This window comes from Aquarana catesbeiana, linkage group LG11, assembly GCF_042186555.1.
Source record: "Aquarana catesbeiana isolate 2022-GZ linkage group LG11, ASM4218655v1, whole genome shotgun sequence".
Classification (NCBI taxonomy): domain Eukaryota; kingdom Metazoa; phylum Chordata; class Amphibia; order Anura; family Ranidae; genus Aquarana; species Aquarana catesbeiana.
Genome location: NC_133334.1, coordinates 254336318 through 254359644, shown reverse-complemented (window position 1 = coordinate 254359644; position 23327 = coordinate 254336318).

Here is a 23327-nt window from a genome sequence, read left to right as displayed (position 1 = left end):
AGAGGGCCTTGTTGCCTCCCCTGTTGGGGCCCAAGCGAGGGTAGCCTCCTTTCGTCCCTTGTGGTGGCTTGGCTGGAGCCTCCTTTTTTGGTGCCTCCCTGTTGAAAGAAGAGAAAAAAACGAGTTCCAAAAATAAAGGAATGTCCAAAAACATGACCAAATAAGAATGTTCATATCTGCTTTATATTTACCTTCATCTTTAGAATACCAAGTCATATAAACATTTTAGAAAACCTTATATATAATTCTCTAGAGCTACTTGGAGAAAGAACATATACAGACAGCTAATTTACACATATACTATTTGCTAGATCCAAATATTGCTTAGTTTTGTGATCTGATGTATGTACTCCATCTGGTCTTGTTCACGGTGTTTGAGATCAGACCATTGTTTTCGGATTTGGTTCTTTTGATTGTTCCACCGAAAATTTGCACTGCAAAACGGCTATGACCTTCTCCAAAATGATGTCCTTTCGGCTGCTGGGCCTTTCGTAATTGCACAGTCATAATCATGCTTCTCTAGGATGCGCACCATCTCCACCATCTCACCCTTGCTCATGGGGGTTGCTTTGTGCCTCCTATGAGCTCCACCACCGCGGGGCTGCCATTAATCCGCCATATTGTCACTCCCGAATGTTCTGCCATGTGTGTCGCATGCAGAAGATGGTCATGCTCCAGCGTCATGATGCACTGAGAGCGGAGTTTCACGCATGCACAGTGTATATAAAGCCAGAACGCACGGTCGATTGAACGGCCGTAGGAACGATCTTGAAGTGGAGGGCGAACGATCGCCAACGCACCAAAGGAGCCATAAAACAAAGGTACAATTTGAAATTGGGACATAGGTGGTTAGTGGCCTATACTGCCTAGACTGAGGCCTATATTGGCACCAGCTTATGAGTTAAGCCAGACATTATGGTTTGTCTTTTGTTCTGTCTTGCAGGCATTATATCATTTAACATGATGGATACATTTACTGCTCCTGATTTTCTACCTCATTGACCTGTATCGGGAGCTGCCCTGTTCCTGGAAGGTCAAGAGTAGAGACTACTCCAATAAAATATTGAGGAAGGCAGCTTTGGAGAAACTGCACGAGTTGGTGAAACCAATGTACCCCAGGGCAGACATCAACTAAGTCAAGACAAAAATATCAAATCTGAGGAGTACTTTTAAAAGGCAGCTCAACAAGGTCATGGACTCAGAGAGATCTGGAGCAGCAGCAGATGATATATATGTCCTCTGGCTGTGGTATTACCACAGCCTGTGGTTTTTGACTGACCAGACAGAACTCAGGCCATCGCTGTCTACAATCCCTTCGACAGCTGCTGAGACAACAGCTCCTGAGGTCCACCCATTTCCTGTAGCACAGGAAGAACGTGTGGAGGAGCCCAGCTTGACCCAGGTACAGCATTGTTGAACATATTTGTATCCAAAAATATAATGATGATAACTAGACGTTATTGTTAAAATATTTCTGCCTTAACAAAGTGGTTTCTTTATCAATAGACAGTAGTGACCAAAAATGATTTGAACAAGAATAAAAAATTCAGGGGTCAGATTGATAGTCTTTTCTATTTGTCCACATTCAATTTGCAATAGTGAGGAAATCAAAATTGTTTGTGATTGATGACCAAACCCTAAAAAAGATTCTAATTATGTCCCATTTTCATACACAGGAAAGTGTCAGTCTGGAGGAGCCAGCGGTCAGCAGCCAGACAAAGTCGCAGATCCCTCCCCTACGCCTTCCTCAACCAGGCCACTACTGCCCTCCGGACAAACCCAGATGAAGCTGAGGGATTTGCCGTGGTGACGGCCAATAAATTAAGGGAGATGGCCGGTGAGCAAAGGAGTAGGTGTGAGGAACTCATCCTGCAGCTCCTCAATAAGGGGGTGAGGGTCCAAATTTCAGAAAACACACACCTGTGTGATTTTGTGGCCCCACATCCACCACCTCCACAGCCACCCCACCCACCACAGCAGCATGGTGGTCAGTGGCAATACCAGCTACAAGATCCCCAACAAGCCCGCTGGTCTGGGGATATTCACCCCTACCCCACTTTTTTTTTTTTTTGGAATAATGATTTTATTTGTAATATTTTCTATATTTTTGTATGCATAGAATACACTTATGTGTTTTACTTCAAATGACAGTTTGGGAGTTGGCAGTTACATTTAAAAAAATGTAAAATTGACAAGGGACACTAACATAGTTGTATCTTTGATCTTAAAAACTACGGGATAATGGTGTTGTGTTAACTTGCCCAAAAAATAAAACAACAAGCATAATAATATCATTCTTGATGTCACTAGAAAACAAATGCCTTTTAAAATGTTTGCCATAACTACATCAGTATCTCCAGCAAAGTAGCTTCATTATTATCCCATTAAAGAAGAAGAGATTGTGCGCTGCATTTCGACATTTCATAATTTGCCGCGTCACAAATGTTAATTCTCCATTACGAACGCTAGTTTACAAGACCGACCGCTTCCAGCGCATCCTTGCTTCCGAGCATGCGTGTTTGTACTTTCGACTTTTGTGTGACGGACTTGTGTACACGATACAAAAATCAGACAACAGACCATTGTCCGTCGAAAATTTACTAGCCTGCCATCCAACATTTGTTGGCCGAAAGTTGGACAACAATTGTCTGAAGGAGCGTTCTAACGGTCTGATTTTAGGACAACAGTCTGTCAACAGACAATCCCCTACCAATAATCAGATCGTGTGTACGAGACTTAAGGGGTTGATCTCTCACTAAAATATTGGTATTGGGTGGAGAGATTATTTAGCTTTCTGGTGCCCAACTCTTTGTTCCAACACCCGGTACTTAAAGAAATCCGGTATGGTAAGGTGGAATGCCCAGCCTAGGGAAAGAGGGAGGGCGGTGTGGGAGCGTGTGATCTGGTAAGTTGATTAAATTCCCCCAGTGTGGAGGGGTGATAAGGTGGATAATCTTCACTACCATAACCACCAATGCAAGTCCGTAACCTTCACTGCCTCTGACCACTAATGTGGGGGGGGGGGGGTTAATAGTACTATTACCAGTGCTGGAGGGTATTATTGCGTCCACTGACATCAGTCCTAGGGGTTACTATTGCATCCACTGACACCAATGTTGCAGTAACTGTTGTGTTCACTAATACTAGTGCTGGGGGTTAATATTGTGTCCACTGACAAAAATGCTGGGGGTTATCATTGGATTCACTGACACCAATGTTGGGGGTTATGATTGTGTCCACTGACACCGATGTTGGGGGTTATGATTGTGTCCACTGACACCAGTGCTGTTTTTTTTTTATTGCGGTCATTGTAACAAAGGCTGGGGATATTATTTCACTCATTGGCACCAATGCTGGGGGGTTATTATTGCAATCACTAACACCAGTGTTTTTTTATATTTTGTTTAACCAATTCAGCCCCGGAAGATTTGGCTGCTGAATGACCGGGCCATTTTTTGCGATACGAAACTGCGTTGCTTTAACTGACAATTGCGCGGTCATGCGACTTTTTTTTCCCACAAATAGAGCTTTCTTTTGGTGGTATTTGATCGCCTCTGCGGTTTTTATTTTTTGCACTAAAAACAAAAAAAGACCGACAATTTTGGAAAAAACACAATATTTTGTACTTTTTGCTATAATAAATATCCCCAATTTTTTTTTTTTAAAAAAAAGCTAATTTTCTCTCAGTTTAGGCCCATATGTATTCTTCTACATATTTTTGGTAAAAAAAAAAAAAAATCACAATAAGCGTATATTGATTGGTTTGCGCAAAATTTATAGCGTCTACCAAATAGGGGATAGATTTATAGCATTTTTATTATTCTTTTTTTTTTTTTTACTAGTAATGGCGGCGATCGGCAATTTTTATTGTGACTGCAACATTATGGCGGACACATCGGACAATTTTGACACATTTTTAGGACCATTGGCATTTATACAGCGATCAGTACTATAAAAATGCATTAATTACTGTAAAAATGTCACTGACAGGGAAGGGGTTAAAACTAGGGGGCGATCAAGGGGTTAATTGTGTTCCCTGGGAGGTGATTCTAACTGAAGAGGGAGGGGACTGACTAGAGGAAGTGACGAATCGTGGTTCCTAGCTAATAGGAACACACGATCTGTCACTCCTCTCAGAACAGAACATGGATTTGTGTGCTTACACACACACTTCCGTGTTCTGTCCCTCATGCTTGCGATTGCTCGTGGCCGGCGGTCATCGCGACCGTCGGCCACGAGCATCGCACCCCCGCAGTGCAGCAGGCGCGTACGCACGCCTGCTATCCTGATCCCGCAAGCCTACGTATAGCTATGATGGTTTGAAGGATCGTGCCGACCTGCCGCTGTAAAATGACGGCGGTTGGTCGGCAAGCGGTTAATGACAATAATGCTGGGAGTTATTATTGTGCTCATTGTCACCAATGTTGGGGGTTATTATTGCACTCACTAACACCAATCCTAGAGGTTATTATTGCACTCACTGACACCAATGTTGGGGCTTTTTATTTTGTTCAGTGACACTAATGCTGGGAGTTATTACTACATTCATTGTCACCAATGCTGGGGGTTCTTGTACTCACTGACACCAATGCTGGGGGCTATTATTGCACTCACCGTCACCAATGCTGGGGGGCTATTATTGCACACACTGACACTAATGCTGGGGATTATTATTGCACTCACTGATACCAATGCTGGGGGTTATTATTGCACTCACTGTCACCAATGCTGGGGGTTATTATTGCACTCACTGATACCAATGCTGGGGGGTTATTATTGCACTCACTGTCACCAATGCTGGGGGTTATTATTGCACTCACTGATACCAATGCTGGGGGTTATTATTGCACTCACTGTCACCAATGCTGGGGGTTATTATTGCACTCACTGATACCAATGCTGGGGGTTATTATTGCACTCACTGTCACCAATGCTGGGGGTTATTATTGCACTCACTGATACCAATGCTGGGGGTTATTATTGCACTCACTGATACCAATGCTGGGGGTTATTATTGGACTCACTGTCACTAATGCTGGGGGTTATTATTGCACTCACCGTCACCAATGTTGGGGGTTAATATTGCACTCACTGAAACCAATGTTGAGGCTATTTATTGTGTCCACTGACACCAATGCTGAGGGTTATTATCACTGCCATTGACACTGCAATGAATGCAGCAGAATCAAACTTTTTTGGATGATGAGGTGCAATATTGCTCATTCATTTTGAATGGAATGCCTAACTAGATAGGATGCACCGTGACCTCAATGCACCAAAATGGGCTGCTATTGTGCCACCTCCTGTAACTGTCGGGGCGACACTTGAGGCTCTCTGTAACTTTCAAGTTTACCACCAAAACTTTAGCCACAAGGCAGGTTTATCATCGTCATTTTCCTTCCAGAAGATCAATTCCTTTTCCAACATTTGATTCACAGAATGTGATGGAATAAAATGTTTCAGTAACAAGACAAAGTGAGCACGGAGTTGTGCAGACGAGGGCGTCATTAATAATGAATGATCTGGGGAGATTGTTAGATCTATGGCAATGAATATTATTTATACATGAATTGAAAGCTGTGGGATGCGAGGCAGCTCTACCTGGGGTACATGGTGGCTTCCCCTTTGCCGATGGGGCTCTTCACACAACATGGCTGCCCAGGGGGGTTCCCACAGAGCTGACACTCCATCTAACCACATTCAGGCTGAATAATTTGAGATGCAGGTTACATGAGGTCCTCTGATACTCCATGGGGGGCCCCTAAACCCCTCTGTGCTCCTCCTGGGAAGCGTTAGAGGAAGGAGCAGAGTCATTCAGCAGTGCAGAGGATAGATAGATAACTAGATAGATAGATAGATAGATAGATAGATAGATAGATAGATAGATAGATAGATAGATAGATAGATAGATAGATAGATAGATAGATAGATAGATAGATAGAATTCCTCGATGTCCTTGGAGCTGGGATTATCAGATCTCTGGGATACAGAACACAAACACACCTGATGCCAGGTAATAATAGGCTGTCCCTGGGATCCTATTTCTGACACCAGGAACATGAGATAAATATAAAGACAATTCCCTTGTTATTAATTGTTATTACAATCCACTGTGACAGCTCTCTATGGCTCAGCAACATGAAGCAACATTGATCAGATAATAGACCCAAACTGAATGACATGCAATTCTCATATATCATAAACAACTATCATTTCTTTCTTTTTTTTTTTTTTTTTTTATAATCTTTTTTTCACAAAGTTCCTCCTGTATTACTTCACAGTGCTGCTGATCTCATGCAGCCTCTTTGCAGCCACTACCTGTCTACATGCACTCCAGTGATGTCTGCATGGCATTTCTCAGGATGGGTTTCCTGATGGTGACAACGGTGGACCATATCTGTGTTGGATCTCGTATTTTTAATGGGATGCTCATGTGACAGGGTGACAACGTAGGAGATACACAACCTTTCTGGAAACACATATGTTGGGGAGAGGTGAAGGAATGGGAAGATTTTGGAGGTTGTGGGGCTCCAGGCCGGCAAAAAGATGGAGTTAGCTTTGTATTTTAGGTAAGTATGGCAGAAGGGAAATTTTAGCAGGTCTCATTTAGACCTGCAGTTGGGAGGCGGTAAAACCATATGCTTGAGACAAGTTTTTGACACTCTTCAACTGCCCCCCGTCCCCTTAAAGGAGAAATATAGCCAAAGCTGTTTCGGCTGTGCTTCTCCTGGGGCTCACAGGAGTGCAGTTCGTTCCAAATGGTCAAGATCCACAGGATGCCTGGACCAGCAGCTGGCTCAGCCTATCAGCGAGCCTGAGCCAGCCACTCCCACTCCCTTCACAGCCCAGCACTCCAAAGTGGGGCAGAGCAGAGAGCCGGAGACTGACAGTCACCAACTTTCTGCAGGCTGAAGGCTGATAACTGAGCGATCAGGAGTGTTTGATCACTCAGTTCTCAGTCTTAGAGCCAGTAGGGGACAGATGCAGCATCGGATTGATACTGCATCCACCTAGGTGAGTATAAGACCCCTTTCACACTGGGGCCGCCCGTGCGTTCGTGGTAAAGCACCGCTTATTTTGGCGGCACTTTACCGCTGTTAAAGCAGTGCTTTTCGGCCGCTAGCGGGGCGCTTTTTAACCACAAAAAAGGGGTTAAAAACTCCCGTGTTGTGGTGCTTTAGAAGTGCTTTTCAGACACTTTGGAAGCGCTGCCCATTCATTGCAATGGGCAGGGGTGTTTTGAGAGCACTGTATACAGCGCTCCCAAACCGCCCCAAAGATTCTCCTTGCAGGGCTTTTTCTAACGTCCCGCAAGCACACCGCCCGGGTGTGAAAGCACCCATTGCAATGAATAGGAGGCAGTTTTCAGGCGCTTTACAGGCGCTATTTCTAGCACTAAAACACCTGAAAACTTCCTCAGTGTAAAAGAGTTCTGAATGATTAAACTTGAAATGTTAAAATATAATTTTCTAAACAGCAAACCTATCCCCTGAGGAAGACTGTGACCATGTAGGTCGAAACGCGTCACTATTCCTATACGACAGATTTTCTAATATGTGATGCTGTATATAATCTCATGTTTGCATTTTCTGTATTTTATATGGTGTCATATCTCCTTACCAGAGCTTATTTTAACTGCTATGTGTCCATGCCATGTCAACTTTTTAATAAAGAATTTTCTTTTAACTTATTAATTCCTTGATATTATTACTATTGCTGCTAAAAATCCCCCCCCCCCGGGGGAACCTTTCCCATATAGGGTTCTACATTTTTTTTTTTTTTAAACCCCAAGTTCTCTTTTAAACTGCAAAAGCAGCCAGGTTGGGGTGTAGACATGCTGTGGTCGTGGCAAACTTAGAGCCCCCTGTCACATTTAGCAGGCAGTGCCCCACTGAACATGACGTACTACAGCAAATGGGGCCACGCCAAAACTATGTGCAATGTATATGGTTGTGGTACGGTAATGCATAGTTCCCAACTGTCCCTAATCTCAAGGGACTGTCCCTGATTTGAAACAAAGTCCCTCTGTTCCTCTTTTCCTCCTTTTGGTCTGATCCATATAGTTGTATATAAAATGTATCTGTCAAAAAGTGTTTCCCAGTGCTAAATCTTTCATCCAATTTCTAAATTGCTGCATTGCAAATTTCAAAAGCCAATATAAAGGAATAGTAGTGGTAAAAAAAAGCACTTGTGGGTTTAACCAGTCATTTTTTTGTATGATTCTCCTTTAAAGGGGCGTGGCAGGGGTGTGTCCCATGTCTACATACTTTTGCTAATAGGTGTCCCTCATTCCCATCTCATAAAGTTGTCAGATTTACTTTTTTTTCTGTGTGTGACCCCATTGGGGAGATTTTCCCTCACTTCCTGTCTCTGTGACACCCATAGAAGGAATGGGTAGCGGTTGTCACCAGAGCAAGAAGGTCCAGACAACACTAAAAATATTTTGTCAGAGGATTCAACCCCTCACAACTTTACTAAGAGTGTATCTACGGGTGTCTCCCTGTCAAGGAGATTTCCCACCAGTTGAAACACTGTCACTCGAAAAGGAAATGAGAGGAAATGACCCCGGAAGGGACACGCCCCTTCCCTACTCCGCCCAAAACCAAATAAAAATGTTTGTCTGGAGTTGAGTAGAAATCCAGAGCTGAGTTGAGTAATCCGATGACAGACAGACGATAAGAGCGGAGCTCATAATTAATGAAGCGCGGCGGGTGCTGGCGGTGGAAGATGAGAGCTCCGTTTACCTCTCATGTATACAAAGTGTTTAATATTTACTTTGTGGAAAAAAGGCGGCTTCTTGAAAAGTCACCTGGAGGGCCTCGCCGATCGGAAAACCGCGCCCTTTCTCACCTTCTGTGGGGCCGTCACGCTGGGGCTAATTATCTCCAAATCCATCTGGCTGCTTAATTGGCGACCTCCATCAGCTGGAAAATTGCCTTTTAATTCCATCGGGTGAGTTTGTTACTCGGCGATGTGTGACTTGCCCCAGGCAGAGACGGTCCAATCCATACGCAGCGCAGAGCGCAGGATCAGAGGCTGGCGGAGGAGTCTGTTCATCTGGAGGCCAGGTGGGGGGGGGGACAAATCTTCACAGCACTGCAGGAGGATGGCAGTCTGTTTTAGAGGTATCTGATAATTGCTGATCCCCACTGTGATCAATAAACATTGTGTGGTGTAGAAGACCCTATGTATTAATAATTCACCCGATGAGTGAATTACTTACAGAGCCCAATTCATTAACCTGATGAATGCTAAACTGACCTGGATATGTACTAACCTCAACTTTCAGCACCGGGCATAAAGAGGGGGATGAATACTTACCTCTCCTGCCCCCTGTGCTGCTTAACACCGATCTATTGCAAAGAACTGGTCCCCCAACACCTAAACCCTAACACCCACTGCCTATACTAACCGTAACACCCATCCCTAACACTAACCCTAATACCAATTCCCAACACTAACCCTAACACCTAGCACTAACACCTAACATTAACACCTACTGCCTATACTAACCGTAACACCCATCCACAACACTAACCCTAAGACCTATTCCCAACACTAACCCTAACACCTAGCACTAACACCTAACACTAACACCTACTGCCTATACTAACTGTAACACCCATCCACAACACTAACCCTAATACCAATTCCCAACACTAAGCCTAACGCAACCCTGAGACCTATTCCCAACACTAACCCTAACACCTAGCACTAACACCTAACACTAACACCTACTGCCTATACTAACTGTAACACCCATACCCAACACTAACCCTAATACCAATTCCCAACACTAACCCTAAAACCAATTCCCAACACTAACCCTAACGCAACCCTAATACCTATTCCCAACACTAACCCTAACACCTACAACTAACACCTAACCCTAACACTTATTGCCTACACTAATTGTAACACCCATCCCCAACACTAACCCTAATACCAATTCCCAACACTAATCCTAACACAACCCTTACACCTATTCCCAACACTAACCATAACACCTAGCACTAACACCTAACACCTACTGCCTATACTAACCGTAACACCCATCCCCAACACTAACCCTAATACCAATTCCCAACACTAATCCTAACACAACCCTAAGACCTATTCCCAGCACTAACCCTAACACGTAGCCACGACACCAACCCTAACATCTACTCCCAGCACTAACCCTAACACCCATCTCCAACACTAGGCCTGACACTAACCTTAACACCTACAGTATTTCCAACACTAACCCTAATACTAACTCCCAAAACTAACCCTGACACAGCCCTAAGACCTATTTCCAACACTAAACCTGACACAACCCTTACACCTATTCCCAGGCCAGCACTAACCCTAACACTCATGTTGGTGTCAGTGGGAGGAATAGTGCCCCATCATTGGTGCCAGTGAGGGAAATAGTGCCCAAATGTTGATATCAATGGGAGAAATAGTGCCCCATCATTGGTATTAATAAGAGGAATAGTGTACCATACTTGGTGTCAGTGAGAGGACTAGTGCCCCATTGTTGGTGTCAGTGGCAGGAATTATGTTCCACTGTTCTTGACAGTGGGGGGGAATGATGCCCCGAGGGCCAGATAAAAGCAAGCAAAGGGCTGCATCTGGCCCCTGGCCCACAGTTTGGAGACCTCTGGACTAGAGGGTGCCCACCCCTCCTTAACCACTTGCCTACTGGGCACTTTTACCCCCTTCCTGCTCAGGCCGATTTTCAGCTTTCATAAGCTGTCACACTTTGAAAGACAATTGTGTAATCATGCAGCACTGTACCCATATTACATTTTTACTATTTTTTCCACACACATAGAGATTTATTTTGGTGGTATTTATTCACCACTGTTTTTTTTTATTTTTTTGCTAAATAAATGAAAAAAGACCGAAAATTTTGAAAAACAAAACAAAAATGGTTTTCATAGTTTGTTACAAAATTTTGCAAACAGGTAATTTTTCTCCTTCACTGATGTGCGCTGATGAGGCTGCATTGATAGGCCTTGATAGGCTGCACTGATAGGCACTGTTGAGCACCGATAGGCTGAACTGATGGACACTGATGAGGCAGCAGTTGTGGGCACTGATAAATGACACTGGCAAGTGTTGGCCGTTCTGTAGTCTAAATAAATGCATCTCTCTGGATGAGCCAATTGCTGCTGGAATAACTAGAACCATAACAATAATTAATCCTCGTCCTACTACTACATCACTACATTGGTGAGGCTGCACTGATAGGCAGCACTGGTGGGCACTGATAGGTGCCACTAATGGACACTGATAGGCAGCACTGATAGGGGGCACTGATGAGCACTGATAGATGACACTGATGAGGAGGCACTGATTGGCAGAACTGGTGGGCACTGCTGGGACTGCACTGATAATCAGGACACTGATCATCAGTGCCCTGATTATCAGTGTAGATGTCTCTTTCACACAAGCTGGTTATCGGCTCTCCTCTCGTCTTCACACGTTATTAGCGTTAGGAAAGGAATGCCGATAACCGGCTTGTGTTAAAGCGGTGTTCCGGCGGAATTTTTTTTTAAAAGTCAGCAGCTGCAAACACTGTAGCTGCTGACTTTTAATAAGGACACTTACCTGTCCAGGGAGCCCGCAATGTCGGCCACCCGAGGCCGATCCGTCCATCAGATCGGGCGCAGGCGCAGCCATTCCAACTAAGGGAAACCGGCAGTGGAAACTTGCGGCTTCACTGCCAGTTTCCGACTGCGCATGCGCGAGTCCCGCGGCGCTTTGTGAATGGCCAGCTTGTCTTCTGGGACACACACATGTCCCAGAAGACAACAGGGGGGGGCTCGCCGCAGAAGAGGATGTGACTTCCTCGGCTGCGGCCCGGCTGGATCGGAAGTACTCTTAGTACTTCCAAAAAAGGTAAGTTAGAAAGTAAATTTTTTTTTTTAAATGTCCAAAAGCAAGGGGTGGAAAGGTGGTCTTTCGTTTAAGACCACCTCTCAAAATTGGGTGGAACTCCGCTTTATGGAGCTGTCACTGGACACAGCTGATCACGTGGTAAAGGGCTGCTGTGATTGGCCCTTTACCCCGATCTGTGATTAGCTATGTTCAGCTGGCATACGATGGGTGTGATCACGGGAGGACGTCATAAGACGCCTTCCTAGAACAGGAGGGCCGTGCTGTAGCTGTCATTTGGCTATAGCGCGGTTGGCAAGTGGTTAAAGGCACAGGGACACATTGGACGCCCAGCAAGAGCACAATGGCAGCTGGAGGCATTCCTTGTGTCCCCACACCAAATCAGGGAACAAGCTATACAAAAAGATGGCAACCACCCCAATTTATAACCAGCCTTTGCAGTAAGGTGCACATGGAAGGACGTCACACAACACAAACAGAAATTTCCCAGCTAAATACTCACCAAAATTCTGCATTTATACACTGAGTAAAGGGGGTTTATACCAATAAATAAAGATTATATTAAAAAAAAGGGGGTTTATACTGTACATTGTGTCAGTCTGCTCTACAACACTGCCATCTCTTCTCTGTTGGGACTGGCTGACCGGATCAGAGGAGTACCCCTACACAAGGCAGATGGGGCCCTTCCTTCTCTGGGAGCGATGCAGCGATCAGGACCCTCCAGATGTGCGCGGCACAACATCTGTAATTAAAATATGGAGTGCCATCTGGATGGTAATCTTCTACATCTCATTCTGATGGAACATCTAATCACTTCTATGTCGGGAGCGACGCCCCGTTCACCTTCCCCGGCGAATCTGCTGCACTCTAAATTACGCTGCCCTTCATTGTCCCTCTCGTATCATCACATAGGCCCACCAATCAGACTGAGCGCTGCGATACGGAGTCAATTGTGAGGCTATAACCAGATACATAATGTCAGGATGGGGAGCTTAGCGGAGGAGCTCAAAGTCGCCAAGTTCTATCTTTACACAGCGGGCGGCAAGTGACATCACTCCGGGGATCCTGGAGCTGTGCTAAGGTCATGACGGAGACAAGGTCGATTCAGGCTGCGGCAACACAATACGCTGCACAACATGTCCGCTCCATCCTGCAGCCAATGATTTATTAACACATAAAAGTAGATGTAAACCCAAACTGGATGACATTTAGTTTGTTGTGTGCACTGCGTATCATAAAGAATTGCTGTTTTGTAAATACAATTCTTGTTTTTGTTCTGTTTACCTCATTTGTTACATCTCAGTCATGCTAATCTCCTGCAGCCTCTTTGCAGACAGTTTTTGTCCATATGCACTTTAGCGATGGCTGCGTGGCATTTTTCAGGACAGGGTTCCTGATGGTGACAACAGTGCACCATGCCTGTGTAATAGTCGTCTCCTTCTGTAGCCTGTGTGACAGAGTGACAACGCAGGAGCAATTGGAAGACCAGGATAGAGTGTTGTCACCCTATAACATAAAGGGCCTGAACAGTCACTTCATGGCATGATCATCATAAGATGTTATTTTAATGAAAGTTGGAGATTTAGGAAATGATGCCATGTCTATTCATTCAGCTATATTATAGACTTGTGCACAACGGGAAATTTTGTTTCGTTTCGGTTTGTTGTCATTCGTAAAATACATAATTTCATTCTGTTATATTCGTTATGTTACGTTAATTCATTTTCGGATAATTCGTTATTTCTGTAGAGTGTCGATATCCGTTATACTGAATTGCAAATCATGTCGAATTCATTCATTATATTCGCTATAATTTCGTTCGTTTTCGTTGAAATTCGATATTTATGTATGTATATTGATTCCTGATAACGATTCGTAGTTTGGAAAGTTGTTTGTTTATTGAATCTATTAACACACAATGACAATATCTCTTCTCCTCTGCTCAAATACAATACAACACCCTTCTCACTCAGTTCTCAGGAATGCACTTTGTCAGTAATCCGACCTCCAGTACAAAATTAATCAGCTGATTGGACTGTAAGATTTACTTTGAGTTGAACTTTTGTTTCATTAGATCTTTAACGAATTACCGAATCATTTCAAATTCATTCGTTATATTCACTATAATTTCTTTCGTATTAGTTGAAATTCGTTATTTTTCTATTCGGACATTCGGATGCATGTCCGAAAGATGCAAAATTTGGCCGAATTTCGATTTGTTACGAAACAAATTGCACATGTCTACTCACTGTATAATAGTAATTCTGATATGGTGTGACGCCCATTTATTCAGGTAGAGTGTGATGACCATTCAGTCAACTGCAATCTGATGTGCATTCACTCAACTACAGTGTGATGTCCATTTATTCAGTTACAGTGTGATGTCCATTCATTCAGCTAAAATCTGTCCATTCAGCTAAAATCTGTCCATTCAGCTACAGTGCGATGTCCATTCATTCACCTATAATGAATCTGTCCATTCAGCTACCGTGTGATATCCATTTATTCATTTACAGTGTGATGTCTGTTCATTCAGCTATAATCTGATGTGCATTCATTCAGCTTCAGTGTGATGTCCATTTATTCAGTTACAGTGTGATTTCCATTCATTCAGTTAAAATCTGTCCATTCATTCAGCTATAATCTGTCCATTCAGCTACAGTGTGATATCCATGTATTAATTTACAGTGTGATGTCCATTCATTCACCTATAATCTGATGCACATTCATTCAGCTACAGTGTGATGTCCATTTATTCAGCTACAGTGTGAATTGCTTTCATTCAGTAAGGCAGCCCATACATTGATCTTTTTTTTTTTAATTCAACCAGCGGGTTGAACCAAAAAAAAACAATAAAAAAAAAAAAAAAACAATCAGATTGCCCCATCAACACATTCCAGATTGATGGGAGAATCCTTCCCACTGCGGTATTGTATTCTGACAGTGGGGAGCCTTCCCCGCCATCAGAATACAATGATCACTGTTGCCGGCAGCACTGATCGTTCGGCAAAAAACAGACAGGCTGATTGTACACAAGTACATAGAATCGACCTGTGCGCAACCAGCCTGCCCATCCCTGCTGAGCTGCCTGAATTTTGATCCATGTACGGTCGGCTTTACAGTGTAATGTCTATTTATTCACTTAAGCAGCCCATAGATTATGTGATTTTTTCCCCCCCTTCCACCATGGGTGGCAGGAAAAAAAATCACTCGATTTCCCTGTCAACACAGTCAGTGTTGATTGGGGAAATGCTCCCACAGCAATATTGTATTCTGCCAGCAGGGAGTTTTCCCAGCTGCTAGAACCCAATGATTACTGCTAGTGGCTATAGCTAGTGGCAGTAATCGCATCAAGTACACAATCAAACAGGCTGGTTGTGCCCAAGTTGATTTGATGGATTGACTTGGGTACAATCAGCCTGCCCACAGATGGATCAAATCTCGGTCTGTCCCTTCTAATCCAGCAGAGATGTGATCCATCTATGGCTGGCTTTAGAGTGTGATGTCCATTCATTCAACTACAGTGTGAGGTCCATTAATTTAGCTACAGTGTGATGTTAATTAATTTAACTACAGTGATGATGTCCATTTATTCACTTACAGTGTGATGACTATTAATTCAGCTACAGTGTAATGTACATTCTTTCAATTACAGTGTAATGTACATTCTTTCTGCTGCATGTCATATCAATTCATTCAGCCTTATGCCCCGTACACACAGTCGGATTTTCCGATGGAAAATGTCCGATCGGAGCGTGTTGTCGGAAATTCCGACCGTGTGTGGGCTCCATCGGACATTTTCCATCGGATTTTCCGACACACAAAGTTGGAGAGCAGGAGATAAAATTTTCCGACAACAAAATCCGTTGTCGGAAATTCCGATCGTGTGTACACAAATCCGACGGACAAAGTACCACGCATGCTCAGAATAAATAAAGAGATGAAAGCTATTGGCCACTGCCCCGTTTATAGTCCCGGCATACGTGTTTTACGTCACCGCGTTCAGAACGATCGGATTTTCCGACAACTTTGTGTGACCGTGTGTATGCAAGACAAGTTTGAGCCAACATCCATCCGAAAAAATCCTAGGATTTTGTTGTCGGAATGTCCGAACAAAGTCCGACCGTGTGTACGGGGCATTAGTGTAATGTCCAGTTTCTGGAATGCAACCAAATATGATCAGAGCCTTCCACATACTAACACAAATTGTATTCTCTGCATTAGGACAGGAAAGTAAAAGAAGGAAGTAAAAACCTGACAGGGGCTCTAATGCATACCCACTCTATCCAAAACGGAAAAAAAGGCTGGCGATATACTAGGTTCATATCTATGCGGTTGATGTGGTTTTCTCTTTAACAAACTGTGCATAGCTGAGAAATGCTAGGCCAAAGACATGACAAGCATGCCATTTTCTACACTACACTACACCTTTTTTTTTGGTGAGGGGGTTCAAAATTCCGAGAGGCCCTCCGCGCAGACCCCCACAACCACTGGCCAGGGTTGTAGGGAAGAGTCCCCTGTCCCCATCAACATGGGGACAAGCTCCTTTGGGGGGAGGAGGGCATGTGGCCTGGTATGGTTTGGGGGGGCACTTGCTCGTCTCCTTCCTTTCCCAACCTGCTGGACTGCATGTTCGGATAAGGGCATGGTATGGATTTTTGGGGGACCCATGTCATTTTTTTTTAAATTTTGGCGTGTGGCTACCCTCAAAATCCATACCAGACCCAAAGGGCCCAGTATGGATTGGGGGGGGGGCATGCTTTTTTTTTTTTTATTGCTGGCAATTCTTGTTGTTTTTACATACAGCTGTTAGTGGGGAACCCCGCTGACAGCTGAGCACTCAATGGTTGTTAAGGATGCGGTGGCTGGCTTGCTTCCCAGCCTGCTCCTTAACAGCAAGCTATACATAGTTTGCTATGGAGAAAAAAAATGCATCAAAAGCACAACACTTGCGTTTTTGGTGCGGGTCCATTGAAGTCTATTACACGCAAAATGCAAAAAAAGTGCTTGACCCTTTCCAAAAACACAACAGCTGAAAAACGCATAGATGTGAACATGTGTCATAGGAAACCATGTTAAATAGACTGTACAGTAGTGCATTTCTGCAAACTGCAAAACGCACTAAAAAAATGCATAGGTGTGAAACTAGTGTCAGATGTTAATCAGTCCTTGAAGTCTACTTGGACTAGAAAATGTCTTTTATTCCCCAAATTGTCAGAGATTTTGGTGATTTGTAGAGGAAATGTTTTCACATTCCCTGGTGATCCTCTGGAAGTGGGAAACTCTCCAAATGGCAGTATGCAGCTTCCAGCAGCAGAGGGTTTGGATTTGAGATCCCACACCCTCGGCCTCCATGTGATGTCTCCCTTCAGAGGGGAAACTTCCAGAAGTTACCGGAGAGAGAAGCCATTGTCAGGAGACGATGCCGAATATTCGATGGCTGGGATGGAGCCTCTCTGATCAATTATAAATAACGTCTCTTTATCCCGCAACCCCTGCGGAGCGCCTCTGGCACCGACGCCATCAAAGAAACAACAACTTTCATGTGTTCCTGCGCCCAGCGCTCGGGGAACTCTGCAGGTGGGAGCAGCACAAGTGATCTCCTCGGATCAATGGACTCCACTAACACAAATAGCAGGTTACATCGCATTTTATTATACTAGATCATATTAAAGGGGGTCTCCGCTATGCTATGAGAATAAGAAGATAGAGATGCCAAGCTCCCTTGAATTTAGGTTTTCATGCTATCACACATTGAGAGCCCCTCCCACTGCTTCCTGTTTTGCAGCACATTGGTGGTTTGAGCAGCAGAAATAAACCATTGCTGGTGTGTCATTTATTTCAAGTGTTTTTAAACCCAGGAGCCTGCATTCACTATATTTGGTCTCCCACAGTACACAGAACATGGAAATAGAATAGTTTTAGTAAATATAAACTGCTAAATACCTTTTTTTCATCAGCAGTTAGAGCAGTCTTGTGACTTCTATCAGCGTCTGGTTAAAGCTTAGAGGAGGAGTTTTCATTCTCCTCTGACTGTCCCCTGACCCTTTGTCTGGACAGTGCTGATTGGCCCTGTGCCTGATCACATGCACCCTTCCCAAGAAAGAAACAACTCTCCAGCAATACACACCAAACTGAGCATGTGTAAAGTGCCTCCAAGGCTCTGTAATATCAGCAGATGAATTGGGGACAATAAAAGAAGGAGGGGGGGGGGGTCAGAAGACAGGATCAGACAGCCTCTTTACACAATGAAGAAGATTAACCCCTTAGGTTCCACAGTGAGTATATATGCTTTACTGCATATAAAAATACTGATTTTACTGTTGTGGCTTTAGTAACACTTTAATATCACCTTACAGAAGCTGAAGTTAGCAATGGACATATTTTCCCATAAGTACATTGATACTCAGTAATGAGGTATTTATTACCTCTCATAGAGATCACATATCATGTGATCTGCTGTGATTGGTCACAGCGATGACATGGTACCGGTAGTGGGCTGGTACACTGATTAGTCAATGCCTGTGTCCAGTGTACACAGCTGTTGACAGATCGCGGCACGGCCCAAGGCACATTCCAGCAAGACATCATATGATGTCCACCCGGATTGACGAAAGTCCCGCCCTGCCGTCTTTTTGGTGTAGGCCGAGCAAGAAGTGGTTAATACTGCTTTAAGAGAGGAGGAAATGTTCTTTATTCTTGTCCGAATAAGACAATACTGCTCCTCCATCAGGCATGTACTGGCCATCAAGACTACTGGGAGTTTCCCGGTGGGCCGATGGCTCAGTGGGCCGGTCTCAGTGACAGCCTGTCAAAGGATTTCAGCACTGCTGTACTCCCTATAAGAGAAATAAAGTAGAACGGCTAAAGGTCAGTAAAGGGGGGGCTTGGGTGGCCATTGTGATTGGCCAGCCCGCAAGCCGGCCGAGGGGGATGGGTTTGTCTCGCCAGCCTTTATGGGAGAGACCTTTCATCTGCATTGCTCATCACCTCGCTTCATAGTGCGCAACCCGGCTCAGCCTCAGCGCCGCTGCATTGCTGAAAGGCAGCCAATGGCTGTGCAGCATTGCCGGTTTCTGAAATTCCAGCCAATGAGGCTGTAGCAACGTTCCTGCATGACATTAGCCCTCCCACTTCAATTGTTCACTTGTTTTTGGGCGTGTTTACAAAATTAAAGTGGGCCATTCTGGTTGAAGTCCAGGCCCAAATTTTTGTCTCAGTCCAGCCCTGTCCTCCATAGATACAGTATGATGGGTGAGCGTCACCCTAGGACAGGAAGTGTCACCCTAGGATAGGAAGTGTGTTTCCAGTGGGATCACCAAGGGAAAATAAAGGAAAAAAGCTTTAAAAAAAGGAAAAACGAATGCAGCCACTGCATCAAAGGACTAGTAGTCCTTAGTTCTTGGTTTGTCCTTTGATGCGGTGGCTGCATTAGTTTTTCCTTTTTTTAAAGCTTTTTTCCTTTATTTTCCCTTGGTGATCCCACTGGAAACACACTTCCTGTCCTAGGGTGACACTTCCTGTCCTAAGGTGACGCTCCCCCATCATACTGTATCTACCAGTCCTTAGTTCTTGGTTTGGATCCACTTTAAGCAGAGAACAGCCATTATTACTCTCCAGCAGGCATCCTCGGAGTGGGGTTGATCGCCTGTCACGTGTCCCTATCCCTGCCTTGTACACATACAAGTCCTCCATCCTGATCGATGGTCTGCCTCGGTTCTAACATTCCGCTGTGGAAGCATTGTATTACGAGGATGTGGGGTACGCGTTATAAATCACCCGCTGGGGCAGTCAGTGGAAAGTGACGCTTCTATTTATTAATGATAACAAACATCCCTAGGGAATGCCGCCGCCAGAGACCCCCAACCGGCAAATCCCTCATCATTCATCTAGCAAAACCAGAATTTTTGCATCCGCCTGTCTCATGAATATTAACCATTGACTATATGAATCTATCGGAGGGAGACGGAACAAATATGTAATAAAATCTGTGCTCACAGGACGAGCGCTAACACATGCTGTAAAGCAGGGATAGGCAACCTGGGGCCCTCCAGCTGTTGTGGAACTACATTTCCCATGAGGCATTGCAAGGCTGGCCGTTACAATTACTCCCAGAGGCATGATGGGACTTGTAGTTCTGCAACAGCTGGAGGGCCCCAGGTTGCCTACCCCTGCCGTAAAGGCAATTTCGCATGAGGGTCGTTTCCTGATAAAAAGTCGCAGGGTGCTTTAAGACAGAACAGAGGTCTCTGTCAGAACCATTTTAATAGCATCATCGGCCCCTGGGCAGAGTAGTACACTGGGGCCCCTACCAGCCTGCCCCAATTTACTCACCTACTCTCAAGAATTAAAGTATAAATAATTGATAGATTTAAACGTTTTTTTATTAGTACTTTCAATTCTCATTTTAAACAATAACAAAATATGTCATAAATCAAAGACTAATCAACACAAAGGGCACAGTACAGGGGGGAGGCGGAAAGGCACAGTGGGGGGGGGGGGGCGGGCACAGTACAGGTTTCCGGGACGCTGCCCTGGACACTGCCATTCTGGGACAGCTTAGTAAAAAGCATGACTATCCCAGCAAATCCGGGACAGTTGGCAAGTATGATGTAATGCAAGATTATCATGGGGCCCCCATGGTCCCGGGGGCCTATGGGCAATGACCAGGGGTGCCCATGGATTAGGACAGCCCTGCTCTCTGTGTTGCACTGTGCCAGTGCAGTGTGCCTCATATGACTTGAGATTTGCTCCATATTGGACCATTCGACAGTGAATGTTCGCTGCAGATGGAGGGAAGAATTGATCTGCTCTATTGTCAGCCGATTAGGGGGTCCCACAATACTTCCTTATAATGGAATATTATATCATGAGAGCTGAGCATTTTCTCCCATAATCCACTAGTAAGTAAATGCTGGATCCTCACTGGGTCCTGCCAGAGATCAGCAGGGGGCCGCCCATTCCAAAAATCCTTCACTGACCCTAAAAGAGTCCAAAAGGACCCCTTTACTGGTTCTCTTCATGTCAGCGGGGTTGTAAATATCCACCCAGTCAATCGCCCACTGTGTGGATGTACTAAAATTGGCTGTGTGATTTTCACTGGGTTGTTGAAGGAGAGAGTGAACTCTATCTTTTTCTATGGTGATCTGCTGAGCTTCATTAGGGGAGACACTCAAGCCTGTTCTGTGATACATAGAGGTCAGCAAGTTACTAAAATTTGTTATTTTGGTGATCTGCTGAATTAGCTCCTCCTGTCTACGAGCTGGTCTGTCTTTTCAGTTTTTTTAGTCTCTCTCTTTCTATATATAATTTACATAGGCGTGCGCACAGGGTGTGCTGGATGTGCTTGGGCACGCCCTAATCAACCCATGCATTGACATTATCGCTTTGTGTGTCAGTGAGAAGATAGGAAAGATTTCCCTCCTACCATCCCTGCTATAAGAGAAGTGCTTATGCCCTTCTCTTTCACTGAGATGGCAGGGAGATCAATATTCCACGGCCATATATACTGTACATATATATATATATATATATATATATATATATATATATATATAATATAATTTTTTTTTTCTTGAGCTTTAGGGTGCACACCCTAATGCAATAGGCTGCACACACCTATGATGATTTATTCTAACTTTGTTCTTTCTTTTTTTTATTACCTGGCTGTATGGACTACTACTGAAGTCTCATAAAATGGGTCCCCTATAAGAAAAAGCCTGCTGAGCAGTGCCTGGCATGGTGCAGAGACTGTGGTGTAGTGCGCTGATGCCACCTGGTGGATTTCATGAAAACTAATTTGTCACAAGCTTGTACTGAAATCAAGCAAATGGGTGTATTTATAAAGAAATGGATATTTTACCAGAATATTGGAATAATTCCCTATCATTGATGAGGCTTTATAGAGCAGCCAATGCAGACCCCTCGGGTCATACACTATATTACACAACACAATCTCCTGCGCTCAGGAGCTTAGTCAATGAGTAAGTGGTGTAGGGAACCCTTCGGATAGAATATGGAATGTCAACGGTCTTGATGCCCTCCTCAGAACAATGGGTATCCTTAGAACTGGAACAAACAGAAAGAAAAGGAGGGCGCACCGACCTTGTGCATTATTAAAGGCAAGATTTATTTAAATAGTAAAAACAAGAGTAAATCTCACAAACGAACGTTTAAAAAAGGCTTAACAATGCTCCAGCAATTCTACTGAGTCTACTATTTACTATCGCTGTGGCTCTGATGAAGAGGGTACTCCCTCGTAACGCGTAAGCCGTCTGCCATGCCATCTGGTTCCTCCGAACATCCGGTCCAGGTTGCAGGTGTCTAGAGACACGGTTCTGAAATTGCTGGAGCATTGTTAAGCCTTTTTTAAACGTTCGTTTTGTGAGTATTACTCTTGTTTTTACTATTTAAATAAATTTTACCTTTGGTAATGCACAAGGTCGGTGCGCCCTCTTTTTCTTTCCATACATTATATAACCAAAAGTATTGGGACGCCTGCCTTTACACGCACATGAACTTTAATGGCATCCCAGTCTTAGTCTGTAGGGTTCAATATTGAGTTGGCCCACCCTTTGCAGCTATAACAGCTTCAACTCTTCTGGGAAGGTTGTCCACAAGGTTTAGGAGTGTGTCTATGAGAATGTTTGACCATTCTTCCAGAAGCGCATTTGTGAGGTCAGGAACTGATGTGGATGAAAAGGCTTGGCTCTCAGTCTCCGCTCTAATTCATCCCAAAGGTGTTCTGTTGGGATGAGGCCAGGACTCTGTGCAGGACAATCAAGTTCCTCCACCCCAAACTTGCTCATCCATGTCTTTATGGACCTTGTGGAGGGGGGGTTATGGTGTGGGGTTGTTTTTTAGGGATTGGGCTTGGCCCCTTAATTCCAGTGAAGGAAACTCTTAAGGCGTCAGCATACCAAGACATTTTGGACAATTTCACGCTCCCAACTTTGTGGAAACAGTTTGGGGATGGCCCCTTCCTGTTCCAACATGACTGCGCACCAGTGCAAAGCAAGGTCCATACAGACATGGATGAGCGAGTTTGGGGTGGAGGAACTTGACTGACCTGCACAAAGTCCTGATCTCAACCAGATAGAACACCTTTGGGATAAATTAGCTAAGACTGCGAGACAGGCCTTTTCATCCAACATTAGTGCCTGACCTCACAAATGCACTTCTGTAAGAATGGTCAAACATTCCCATAGACACACTCCTAAACCTTGTGCACAGCCTTCTCAGAAGAGTTGAAGCTGTTATAGCTGCAAAGGGTGGGCCAACTCAATATTGAACCCTACGGATGAAGACTGGGATGCCATTAAAGTTCATGTGCGTGTAAAGGGAGGTGTCCCAATACTTTTGACAATATAGTGTATGTCACCTTCCATTCCAGTTCTCTCAGTGGAGGGTGTAAAGGGCAGAGAACCAGGTTGCAAATGGGG